General features: G+C 40.7%; 1 long non-coding RNA gene across 22 annotated transcripts; it reads left to right on the top strand.

Annotated features, from left to right (window-relative positions):
• Positions 1 to 296: 296 nt before the first annotated feature.
• On the top strand, positions 297 to 12,681 carry LOC119341653. 22 transcript variants are annotated; one of them, XR_005165207.1, is made up of 14 exons: positions 297 to 835; positions 914 to 2,921; positions 3,005 to 3,084; positions 3,207 to 3,367; positions 3,537 to 3,666; positions 3,770 to 3,866; positions 4,242 to 4,288; positions 5,558 to 5,608; positions 9,645 to 9,721; positions 10,018 to 10,271; positions 10,617 to 10,738; positions 10,850 to 11,090; positions 11,669 to 11,810; positions 12,258 to 12,681. It is a non-coding gene; the product is annotated as an uncharacterized LOC119341653 (long non-coding RNA). The 22 variants fall into 22 exon arrangements; XR_005165215.1 differs by lacking the exon at positions 12,258 to 12,681 and having other exon boundaries at positions 914 to 1,090; positions 1,453 to 2,921; positions 11,669 to 11,866; XR_005165213.1 differs by lacking the exon at positions 12,258 to 12,681 and having other exon boundaries at positions 914 to 1,681; positions 1,842 to 2,921; positions 11,669 to 11,866.
• The last annotated feature ends 360 nt before the right edge of the window (positions 12,682 to 13,041 follow it).

The raw sequence follows: 13,041 nt of genomic DNA, 5'->3' as shown, positions 1-13,041 counted from the left end.
TTTCATTGATTTCTTTGCCTCTTGCATATCTTCAGGACTGAGAAATAAAACACCTCTCTTTTTCAGAGTGGGTTCAGGAATAGGCTCAGGAGTTGGCTCAATTGGTTCAGGAATCGCTTCAGGAATTGACTCAGGAAGAGTCCAATTATTTTCATTAGTCAACATATCTCTACTTCTAATGTAGCAGTTGGTAGTCTCCGCCGGTTAATTTTCGTCCCACCATTTTCGTCTGGTTTTTTTTCGTAGGTTAACTTTGGTAGATTTTTTTCATCCGCTGCTCCTTGTTGGTTTCTCCCCTCCGCATCGCTCCGCTCGATCCAACTCCTCCCTCTTCCTCGGTCTCGCCTCAACCTACGCAGACGCATGTCCTCTTCCCGATAACCCTAGCCGCCGCGCTGATCCTCCCCTAACTGCCGCCGCTAATCTTCTCTCCCCTAACCGCAGGTGCACGCCATTCTTTTCCCCTTCCTCCTGCTAACGACGTCCCTCCACTCTGCAACGCAGATCAATCGATGTGGGCGGGGCACGTGGCGATCCCCAGTCGGGCTACATAGGGCCGACGACGATCTGGACAGGGGCGGTTTGAGGCGCTCGCGCACGGAGTGGATCCAGCAGCGGCCATGTCCTGCATCAAAGATGCGGCTAGGAATCGGAGGAGAGATGGGAGAGAGGAGGAAGGGACCGGGGATGGGCTCAGTGATGCGGCGACGCTTGCGGAGGCTAGCTGGCGGCTGAGTCACACGGCAACGGCAGCGCGCGTGTGGCATCCTCCCTGGTGGGGCGAGCAGGAAGGAGTAGGTGCACGGGAGGCGTAGGCGCTGTGGCCTATCTGCAGGTTAGTTAATCTTTGTTGTTATTATCCTTAGTGTGATTTCTACTAACTATTTCTCTGCTCTATTCTCTGGGCTTGAAGAGGTGGACGACGGTAATAGGGGAACTGGAACAAGCGCCAGAAGCGGCCATGAACATAGATGCACAGTTCTGCAAGGAAGAAACCAGGGTGTACAGAGGAAGGGAGATCTCACCCCAGGTCTCCGAGCTATTAACTGGGAAGATGAACCCCAGGCAGCCGGGCTGGACTGGTTTAAAAGTAACCCGTAAAACTTACTGATTTTAATTCACTTGGTACACGTCATCAGTGATTCAGTACGTGATGCCGGTATTGAGTGTACTAGCAGTCTACAGATAGATTTGCGTCCGTATGCTGAGCTTGTTCTGAGGATAATATTTTTTTGATTGAATCCAATATAAGGTAACTAATAGAAATACAATAGTACTACTAATGACAGTCTCACTGTTGGGAAGTTTTTTGATGGATATTTAGTCGAGACAGCTATTTCTACCATGGAATAATTGCAATTTAGCTATGTGACGCCGATGAATTATATAAAGTTTAGAAATGCATGTATGTCGATTTAATTTAACGGACATGGTCTTTTATGTTGATTTCAGCTGAGCAGTAGGAAACATTGGTGCAGAGTAAGGATTGCATCAGCGGCACCATGCCCTTATCGGGCGAAAACTCTTGATAAAGAGATAAGGGGATTCGCTGACTATCCAATACATAATGTGATTGTACTGGTGCTGGGGACAAGTTTTGACTCTTTATGATAGAGACGTGTGGTTTTTACAACCTATTCTCTTGGGAGAAAGGTTTTGGGATCAGATATTGGAAAAGCAGGTCAATGTTGAGAGGACAAAATTTAATTACGAAATAGTGTGTCGATATGTAGTGAGTTTTATTTCATTGCGACATATTTCAGTGTTTGGACAGTGTGTGTGTGTGTGTGTGTGTGAGTTGAGTTCTGAGAAGCATTTTTTCCCATGTTGACAACATGCAGGGTGAAGCAGGTGTGTAGAACACACGATCTTGCCGATGTGAGTACCCTGCTCTAATAAATTGCTTAGATCAGAGCACAGGGGTTAAGAAGTACATGAGACTGCAGTTTGATATGCACACGACATTTGACATTTGACATTTGACACGCTTGGGAGAGGGGAGGTGTTGGGAGGAGGAGACGTCATGGAGCCCAAGAGCGGATGCAACAGAAGAAGCAGCACCGTTGCCGTGCACTAAGCAGGTTGACAGAGTCTGCGAGGTGGAAGATCCATAGCATACAGGTGAGTCTGTAGGTGCTATTTTATCTTTGTGCATCTGTTCTATTATTATTGATCTTTTTCGCATTAGAGTAGAATGAATATTTGTATTACCATCTTATAGTGCTAAATCATGTGCAACAGTTGGGGTAAGCTTCTCAACTGCCTAGCACCAATTAGGCTTCTAAAACAGAAGCATACACAAAATTTAATTAAGCATCCAAGTTTCTTTTTAAGTGGTACACTATATATTGCTAACCGAGGGAACTTCTATTTGTGTTGCTTGTTTTTTCTAACAATCACTTGAGTGTGTTGTTTGCAGTTTTCAACCATCCATCGCTGAACCTACAGGAGCCTGATGCCATGTGTTTTTTTACCAATCAAACTACTTGGAGAACCAAAGAAATTTGTTTTTTCTATCTCCACTAGGAGTCGGAAATGAGAACGCCATCTCTGCATAACTGAACGAAGTGACTGAAAATTTATGTTATATATGGTACAACCTTACGAGAGAATTATTTCTGTACATGTAGAACACAGTTACATGTATGCCTTCAAAGTTATTTGTTATTTATATATGTATAAATGAGCTTGGCTTTCAACCCTGCAAGGTTTACAATTTCTCAGTTTTATCAAGTCATCCACAGTTTTAATTATCATATGTATAATTGTGCCTGATACTCCAAATGCCCATTCGGCCAGGTTGATTTACAAGGGTTGTGTGGAGCGAACTCTGTTCCTCTAAACCAAGGGGTACTTTTGGCCCTTTTCCTGGCATCCGACATAGTCGATGAGATATCCCTGAAGCTTCAATGGATACAGAGGTTTACAAAATGTTCACACACAGTATTTGGTTCATATCCTCATTGTTTCATTTTCGATTGACTGGTGCGGTTCTCTTAAATAGTTTGAACCATTTAGCATTTGGGACCACGAGGATTCCGATTGGGAGAATGACGCCGTCCATAGATTCATGGCGAGACGTTGGTAATTTGATTAATTTCCAGGACCATTGTTTCCCGTCCGGTGATGCAATCTGAATATCATGCAAAAATTTGTCATGTTTGAGAATTGTCAGTATGAGAACACCGGACCAACCCACTTTACAGGTGGACAGGAGGGTTGACCATTGGGCGATGCGCTGCACGAGTAGGTCAGGAGGAACAAGAGTAGAAGAGGACTGTAGCCTGTAGGTGAGAGAAGATGATGCCATTGCCATCTTGACTGAAGGTTGGGCATCTAAAGATGCTTGTCAACCAGAACTCTGAAGGTATATGGTGTGATATTTACTAAAATTATATTGACCAAGCACAACATATCCAATCATTTGGAACCTGTCCTCTTCTTTTCTGGAACTAGCGGAAACCACCGTTCTTTGACTGATTGTTACAGAGTTTATCTGCTTCTGAAAATTAATATTCTCTGAATTTTTTTGCTAGCTAAACACCACTTGAAGGTACCTGGAAATACATTACTTGCTGAAGCTGCACATCCTATGCCCCAGGAGGAGGCCGAATGCATATTCCGATCATGTGATCTAAATACTAAAGCTTCCTTGCTGGATCTAAGGTTTAATTTCTCAGCCCCAATGCTGGCTCTTAGGGTAATACAACTTCTACTCCATATTTTTATGCCCTCCACATAAATCCATCACTCTCTTGTTGCCTTGAAGCATACTTCTGTCGCAGCCGGAGCTGAACATTTGGAGAGACCATACTGTAGCAAGCTTGCTTTCCAGGGACCTGGTGTTTCTGCAAACCCAACGATAGGTGTGTTTGAAAAAAAGGACAGTTCGTGTTGCAATTTTATGAAAACTTGCTTATGCGGTGTTATTGCAATGGTACAAAAAATGTCATGGTCTTTTTCTTCCTATTTAGATCGCCACCTACCTATTAATTACGACTCTGGGCAGGGCAGAATGTCACCATAATTTTTGTTCAACAACTAGATTTCATCCCAAGACGTGCCATCTCTCTAATTTGACTCTGAGCATGTAATACAGTTAGTTAATCATGTGGGCTGGTCTTGTGTCTTCCAGCTGCAATTGAATTACTCTAAGCGATCGAGGCCCTACTAATTAATTAACCTGGCTATTTGCTTGCTTCTTGTACCTACAGCATGCTCTCTGACTTTTTTTATCGCAGTATGCAAGCTTCTAAGCGCCGGATTGATGTCGTACTAACAAATTAAGGTGGTTGCTTACTTGCTTTTTTTTCTTAGCATTGCAAGCTTTACTGTGAATTAAAAGCAATTAAAAGGATGGAGCCGGTATGCCTACAGTTGATTCACTAATGTTGAAATTAACTGCAGTAGCTTATTTTTTCCTACAACTTCATTGAAAGTTCCTTTGCCGTATCTAATTATCTAACGTTTTCCTTGTACCATTTTCCATGAGATTAATGTAATCGGGAATACCGGTGCTTGTTTGAATCATTTAGTTAATTAATTTTGTAGATAAAACTTGTATTTGTATGTTTTAGAATTACTATTATCTTGGTAAAATGACCACAAGTGAAAGGGTTGTAAAGATTAATTATTCTTTATGGAAGCATTATTGGTCTAATTAATAGATGTACATGCATCAATAATGTTGTTGAGCTTTAGTTGATTCTATAGTGTCGTACTATTCGCAAAGTTCTATTTTGAGAAAAAAATAGCAAATTCAATATTGTGCCAGCTAAATGGTGCACCCGCTGTAGCAAGTGAGTGCCCATCGAAATCACCCTGAGCATATTTGCGCTGATTTTCATGATTGCTCTTCTGCCAGCAACAACATTCCTCGCACTTCGACCACACAACTGTATGTTCATGTTCCAGAGTCCTTATTCATAGTTAATTTCAATCACAAAATGACAAATGTCAGTTTATTAGTTAACATGTGTATCTCCATTTCTTCTAAGTTTCAATCGACCTACTCTGAAGTTGTTCCTAAGACAGTTCCTCAAGCAAAGGGAATGAACCTCAGTTAGTGTATCTAGCAAGTTCGCGATCCTTTGTTGGGATAAACATTTTCGCAAGAGCAATAGTCTCGTCACTGTTTGTTGGTTGTTAGTACTGTTGCTTGTTAATTCTATTTTTTACTTCAGTTCATAAGGCAATATAGTTATGCTTGATGCACGATATGAAGACTGCCGTTTTGCCTTTTGACCTTGGTTTCTTCCTCTAGTAAGTAAATGCACATAGTTCTTTTGTAAATTAGAGCATACAACTTGTTGATCGATCTCTGAGCTCAGTAATAATATTAATCCTTAATCTGTTTATAGTGCAGACAAGATAAGAAAGAAATGCTACCCAAGAATATGTACTTTATAAACATTTCAACTGTAATCTGGAACAAAATTAAATAAATAAGGAAACAATATATTATATCTTTTTTGTACTTTGATGGTTTCACACCACAAGTTCCGAGATGGTAATTGTGCTGCATATGTTTGCTCTCTTACTTTGTTTTTCTGAACAGGTAGGTTCCGGAAGATGTCATGAAGAATTTCTTTGAGAGAATTTGCGTGAGGTGTGTCTAAATTATTTTTATCTTCTGAACATATTCTTGTATGACTAACTGAATACATTTTCTCAAAACGTTGGTACTTTTCCTTTTTCATTTATGTTGCTCGACTGAGTCTCTCTCGGATCATGTACAGTCCACATGCTTGTCCTTATTGAGTTTGCTCAAGTAAGAAAAACTTGATATTTATGTTTGTTGGCAGCAGCGTGACTAGCTGATCTGTAGCACGCAAAAGTTTTGCGAAATCCTTATCTTTCGGCTTTTTAAAGAAGATAGGCCATTACAAAAACAAGGTATAACAGTCGACTTTCCTATCAGGATTTTACAACCTGAATACCAAGGGACCACTATTAGAAGAGAGCATAATAAGTAAATGCCGATGCCATCTTTGACTTTTTGGATGGTCGGCGGCGCCATAAACTCGATAACCAGCACCGCGGAGTCAAGAAATTCAACTAAATAGAATCCTAAAACAATCTTATTCGAGCACACACGGGACCCACAACAATGAAATTTACACAAGCGGCAATCATCCGAGCAGAGAATGGAGAAGGGAAATATACTTGAAATTGTTTTTTCCGAATGAGAAAGCCTTTGGCAAACTCCTTGCAAATCTGTTTTTGCCGGGCACAATAGACATATCTGCTCAGTCACAACATAAGGAACCCCCAATGTTCCTCAAAGCCTACCCGGCCTGACAGCTTTAGTTGAATGATCTGATCCCGAAGCAAGCTTTCTACTTAAATTGCTATGACTGGCCAACTAATGATAGGACTACCTATCTTGATGCTTTGAATCTGTATTCGGAGCTTTTTTCCAATTACCGGGACTACTAATTTCAAGTACAAAGCTCTCCTATGAATATGCTACTGCTCTTACTTTCTACCTGAATCCGAGCATTGAAGCAAGCTCTTTATCGCGCCATAACCGAGTCTCTCCTTGCAGCTTTGACCAATCCACCCGTCATTGCAAATAACTGCTCCTTACTCTTTGATTGCATGTCCATTTTTGCTTGATGTTTGGCTCACCGGATCTGGTACATGAAAAAGCCATTCCTTTTCGCTTTCATTCAACCACTCAGTATACTTTTTGACTGGAAGAGTCAAGCGAAAGCAATTAGTTTAGAAGGAAGAGGAAGACCTAGGGGGCTTACGTCCTCATTTCACTCTTTTTGCTCCTGCGAGACACGACTCAACTACTTTTTACAATTGACAGGGTAGCCCGGAGGTCAGATGAAGGGTCTCTTATTGCTAATGGAGAAAGATTGGAGTGAAGTTCAGTATGCTTTCTAAGATCAGAGGAGGAAAAGAATGAAGGTGTGGGCGGGAGTTTTATTTAGGTTTATTTAGATAGATTCGCCTTTGGGGTTGTTACAGAATCGGTTCTTCAAGAAGGAGCTCTTAGTACGGTGGATGCATCGAATGCAAGCTGTAAGGAAGAATAATTCTCTTAGCAGACAAGAATGAAATTCAATTAGTCCCACACTTCCCGCAGGAATCGAAGAGTACGCAAGCACATTCATTTAATGGGAAAGCTTTCCTTGGCTAGGCCCCTATGAAGAAAGATGCCAATTCCCAAAAGCAGTAACAATAGCAATAGCAGTAGGAGTAGCATTAGGAATTAAGACTGTCAGGCCTCATTCATCAAAGTAGCAGTCCTTAGGGGCTGAAAAAGAGCCCAGATTCCCCGCAACAAGCTTGGAAAGGAAGAAGACATGAAGGGAGGAGTTCCTCTTAGCCTTTGCTCCTCTTTGATAGAAGTAGCTCTTTTGTTTGCTAGAATGGCTTGTTAGCAAGAAAATGCCTCTGCTTGCAAACTAGAAAATCTGATTCTAGTAGAAAGTGGACTAAGTCTTAAGAGAGATAAGCCGGTCTTTATACACTGGCCCTACTTCGAATTCAGTCAGTGGCCAGATGCATTGTAAGCAATTCCAGTCCCAGCTGCTGAGGTGGCGTAGTCAGCCCTACCTAAGTATTGAACAAAACCAACCATTTTTATAATATTATCCTATCTTGCATATTAATTAAGACCACTTATTAGATCAAGGTTGGCAATGCGATCTCGAGGACCCCGAAAAACTCGAGACCGCTCTCCGTCCATATTTAGGATGGTTAGGGCGATTTTTTAAGAAATAAAAACCTTCTGTCGATTTATCCACACTTCCATGACTTCTAGAGGAAAGCTAACTGCTTGCTGGCTGGGGAGCACAGGGGACCCTAGTCAACATTCATATTTCTACTCACCGGTGGATGATCGGTCACCTTAGTTCCAATTTAGCTACTGTTCATTTTGTTGAACTCCAAGTTATCTTGACCTTGATTCGGTCAAGCAGTTTTTCCTTACTATACTCCAGTACGAACAGGAAAAGAATCTGTGTACTCAACGGTGCATTAGTAATTATCTGGGATTTATTTGGGAGTGTGATCCGCAGAGAGCAAAGTGTGTATCACATGAATTTGATAGCTCAGGCCTTGGAAGGACCTTTTTGGCACTAGACAGACTCTTTAATATCGATGGCAGCAACTATCCATTTTCTCAATCAGATTACTGCGTGTGCGCTTGTGTGCTCCAATCTTTAGTAAATAAAGCAAAGATTTCTGAGCTAGGAATCAGAGGAAATGCTCTGACTCAAATCCAGATACAATTTGATATGTCGGAGACCTGTGTGACTCCCTACATGTATTTGAAGAGTCCCTCAGGATCATATCACAATAAACTAGACTGGTCAGGATGCTCCAACTAACAATCTAGAATCCATACTTGATAGGGTCAAGAATAAAAACATGATATCAAGAACAGCATATTGAAAGATCCCAATCATTTTTCTTGATAACTTCTTCAACCTACATATTTTTCGTATAAATTGGATCAATTATTAATAAAATAAGGAGCAAACATAGGTATCAGATATCAGGACAAGCTACCTTGCTTGCATTGCATTCGTTAAACGGTAGCTTCCGCGCCCTTCCTGCCTGCTTCAATTGATGTGAATGATCGTGTCTTCGACATCAATTTCAGTCTGATTAGATATGTCATTGAAACAAATCTGTTTTGTCTCTGTTTTCTTTTCGGATGATGAGGATGAGCCAGCCGAATGGATGGAGTTGGAGGGACACGGAATCCTTCCTAAGATGTGCCTAGAGGGAACAATCCTTTCAGAATCTCGTACGTCTAAGTGATCAACTACTTGTGCCTCCGAAAAGCTAGAAATCAGTAAAAGGAATGATCTACAGATAGAGGGTTCAAACCATATAGCAGCACTCATCCCGCCCTGACCCGAGTCCCCTAGCCTCTCAGCTTTAGCAGTTGTTGTAAGGAGAAGTAGCAGGATTGTTAGTTTATGTGCCGAGCAGGCGCAGGGATGAGAAGAGAATTGCATAGAATAGAAGCAGCTAAGGCTCCTTCCTCTTCAGATTCCTACTAAAGGGCGGCAGGTGAGTGAGTCGGACGCATTGTTCCATCAGTGTGTCAAGGTCCATCAGTGTGTCAAGCAAGTTAGAAGAATAGCTTGTGCTTGTAGTGCAACAGTTGCTGCAAGAGCAAGAGCTACTGGTAAGGTTTAGTGTACGAGCCAGGTCAGAACCTGAACTCGATTTGTCACTGTGCGCCGCTAGGGCAAGGTCAGAATGAAGATAGCAAGGGACGTTACTCCAACTAGAGTAGTGAAATACCGAAATCAAGGAATCTCTCCGGGAAGACAGTCAAGGAAAGGGAAACATTACTCTACTAAGAAATAAACTCATATAAGAAAGAAGAGACCTGGATTCCGGATTCCAATCTTTGATCCAGTTTTAGGCCAGTGCTAAAACTTGGAGAGAAAGAGCTTTTCCCTCAACTTCACTCCCTTGACTTGACTCCCGACCGATGATCCTACTAACGTCATTTTGACAGCTATGGATATGGAATTAAAGCATGCGGAGACACCGACCATATAGATTCTCTGACCTCTGCCCTGGAACCCCACATCGGGGGGCTGCCAGTACGTACTGCTATTTGACCTCGATACCCAGTCCGCTGATAAGAAAACTTCTGTTTCACTTAGGTGCTGCCAGTGTGGAAGAGGAGATTCGAGCCTCATAAGTGAATACGGAAATCCATCTGAACTGGTATCCATCCCTGGTAAGTAAGCTTCCTCGCTCGGTGTCAGGTTGGAAGCCTGCGGGCCAGTCTGTTCTAGCGCCTCATTCTTTACATCCTTGCATTACTCTCTTCCTTTCCTCCTTGCCCTAACTTGAACTGGCTGAAACTAAAATGGCCGGACTTTCTAATGATGGCACTGGCTTGGCTGGATCGACGTGAACTTCTATTAGGATAGCAACTGTTTTGCCCCCTGTCGAACTTTGACTGAGACATAGCCTTGCTGCTGCGGGGCAGCCGACTTCTAATTCTAGTTACTGTCCTTCTTGTTCATGTAGTGCCTGCCTCTCTCCAAAACTCCTTCCCGCACTTGATTGAGCAAAAGATGCAGCTTGACTAATTGAGCGGCGTGGAAGGTGACCTTGGCTGCAGGCAGCAGCTCCTTTGGCTGATCTGCGGCGATGCAGAAGTTGGCTTGGAAAGAAGCACGACCGGCTGCTCTGAAGTGGGTCGTAGGGAGGGCTTCGTAAGAGTTAGGGAGGGAGCTCTATTAGCCAGTGCATGACATCCAACCCAATGGCATCATGCCCTGGTACGCTTCTTATCTGTTCCAATTCTTACACTTGGTCTTTTTCTAACTCTGAAAATAGAGTTTGCCATGATTCCTAATCATGCTTTAAAAGCTGATATCCACCTCGTTTATCTTGCTACTGGTGGTAATGTGTGCAAGTATGATTTTGTGATAATGCAAGATGTTGTGTGCCTTCTTTTTCATGGTACGAGTACTCTAATCTGGCTCGTATGATAATGTACCACTGCTATAGAGCACAAACGACGTGTTTTTAATTATATTTTAGTTGACATGGATTTCATTTATCTTGTGAATTGTATAGTCAGATCATGAATTTTAATGATTGATTGATTTTCATGGTCACAGGTAGGCATGGTTGCGTGGCCACGGGGAGAATGAAGCAAGTAGCGTGTGAGGAGTTTAAGAAATGGGGACAGGGGACAGTTAATTAAGGCTCTATGTTAGTTTCAAGTTTTATCCTTGTTGAGGTAAAAAATTAAGGTTGGATTAACCACCATGTACATCTATAATTACTTTTAAATAAGAAATATAATCAAAATATTCTTTTGAATTGATAAAATTTATACAATTTGTACAAGTACATGAAGGTGGAACATGAGGAAGGGTGGGAGAAGATTAGATATCGTTTCATTTTCTTGCAAGGAGAGGATGGTTACGAAGAAATGGCAAGAAATGGAGAGAGAATCAGGTTTATTACTGTATGGATGGAAACCACATGCCAGCTTGTCCAACATATTTCTACATTGAGTCAATTATTCGACCGCTATGTTTTTTTTATTCCATGGCAATGCATGGTCATTCAACTATTCAAATTTACAGGTTGTTTATCCACTTTTTTCAAGCTATTTACATATTTGTCACTTGTCAGCAAGTTTGCATATGATGCTAGGAAGTGAACATAAGGACACATAAATGTTGCATTTTGAATATGAAATAAACTCAACATCCAAATAACAAATTTGTTGCTCTGTCTATCGGTGAGCAGGAAATGTAAGCATCCTTCTAAATAAGATATTACCTATCTTGAAGCTGGAAATGCAAGAATTCTTCTAAATAAGATATTAGTTATCTTCATGATGGAAATGCAAGCATCTTAAATTTACAACAATATTTCTAAAAACTGAAAACAATCTTGCAATCTTGATATAAGAATGAAACATAAGCAACATCACAGAGTTTGCTATTTCTTTTGAAACATAATTACCAACAGGTGATATATAGGTGAACTTACGGTTTATTCAAATTGGAATGCGGATCACTCTACTAAAAAGTATGATGTCATTCACTTCGAGTAAAAACGGTCATCTACTCGCATTCAGCATCTGACCAATGAATATATATTGTATATGAGTTTTCTATTTTTTATTTTAATATTGTTTACATGTTTACTTTTGTAGATCAAAGATCAAAACTGATGGCTTTTTATTGACAAAGCTTTATGGTGAACCAAACTGAAAAATCATTGGGGTTTACACAATCAGAAGAGATGCATACAAATAATTGTTCTTTATATATTTGTTGTGCATGATAATACAAAAGGTATGTTTCTATACATATTTATTTTTGCAGAGTATGAAAGAGATGGAGATGGATTATGTCAACGTTCAAAAAGAATTAATCGACAAGGGTGTTGAGGCGATGTCATTGGAAGGGCCCAAAAATTCATTAAGAATTATACAACAAAAGGCCCATGGCAACGCACGGGCATTTTTATACACACGACATTTGACATGCATTATGTTCATATATGCAACCAACAGTTAATGCATTCGATGTGTATATCACTCCCTCCGTCCTAAAATACTTGTCATCAAGATGGATAGAAATGAATGTATCTAGAACTAAAATACGTCTAGATACATCTTCTTTTATCCATTTTGATGACAAGTATTTCCGGACGGAGGGAGTATTTTTTTTGTATGTGACAATGCACAAGCATTGAACTAACTGTATGAAAGGAAACCATTTCAATTTCCCCTTTCCAAGAACAAGGAATTCTTATGTATTGGAACACATACGGTTGGAGGACTTCAGGGGGAGAGAGCGACAATATTACATGAATACAGATGTGCCAATTGCAAAGACTTTACGGTGGTGATACAGAGGCATTCCTCTGTTCATTAACTCAGATTCAGACTCTAATATATGCAGGCAGTATGATCAATAACTGTCAAAGAGTAATATGACGTTCTCAAATTGCCAAGATATGCAGGAGACATTGTAACAAAAGCTGCAATCTCTATGTAGCTATTTACTTCAATTGATGAATTCACTTCATGACAGGACATGGTGTGTCGTGGAAGATTGTTGTTTAATTTATTTACCTTGCTTTGTGGATTGATGTAATGTGAACAGTTAATTCAAAAAACTTTATCACAAATAGAAATAAGATTGCTTTTCTTTAGCTTAATACATGTGTCTACTTCCTAATATCAAATTAGACTTTAGTGTTATTGTATTCCAATGAAGAAACATGACCCTGCCCCATTGAACTTCATGTCCTACGGTCAAGATGGAGACTTTGTTCTCTCTTCATTTGGACCGTCTCATATAGAAGAAATTGCAGCATTGTGATATCAAATAATTATCCACTAATTGATCAATGAAATTGCTGAAGTGTATGATAGATCTGCGATTTAAAGTATGCATTATAGCCCGTAGCAACGCACGGGCGTTCTACTAGTTTATTCAATAATATTTCAGCTTCGTCGACTGTTCTTTCCCTGAAAACACAACCAGCACAACTATCCAAGTAGTCCTTGGAAGCATC

This window comes from Triticum dicoccoides, chromosome 7B (assembly GCF_002162155.2).
Source record: "Triticum dicoccoides isolate Atlit2015 ecotype Zavitan chromosome 7B, WEW_v2.0, whole genome shotgun sequence".
NCBI classification, from domain to species: Eukaryota; Viridiplantae; Streptophyta; class Magnoliopsida; order Poales; family Poaceae; genus Triticum; species Triticum dicoccoides.
Note: the sequence above shows the minus strand (reverse complement) of the source record. Positions and strands in the feature narration are given on the sequence as shown.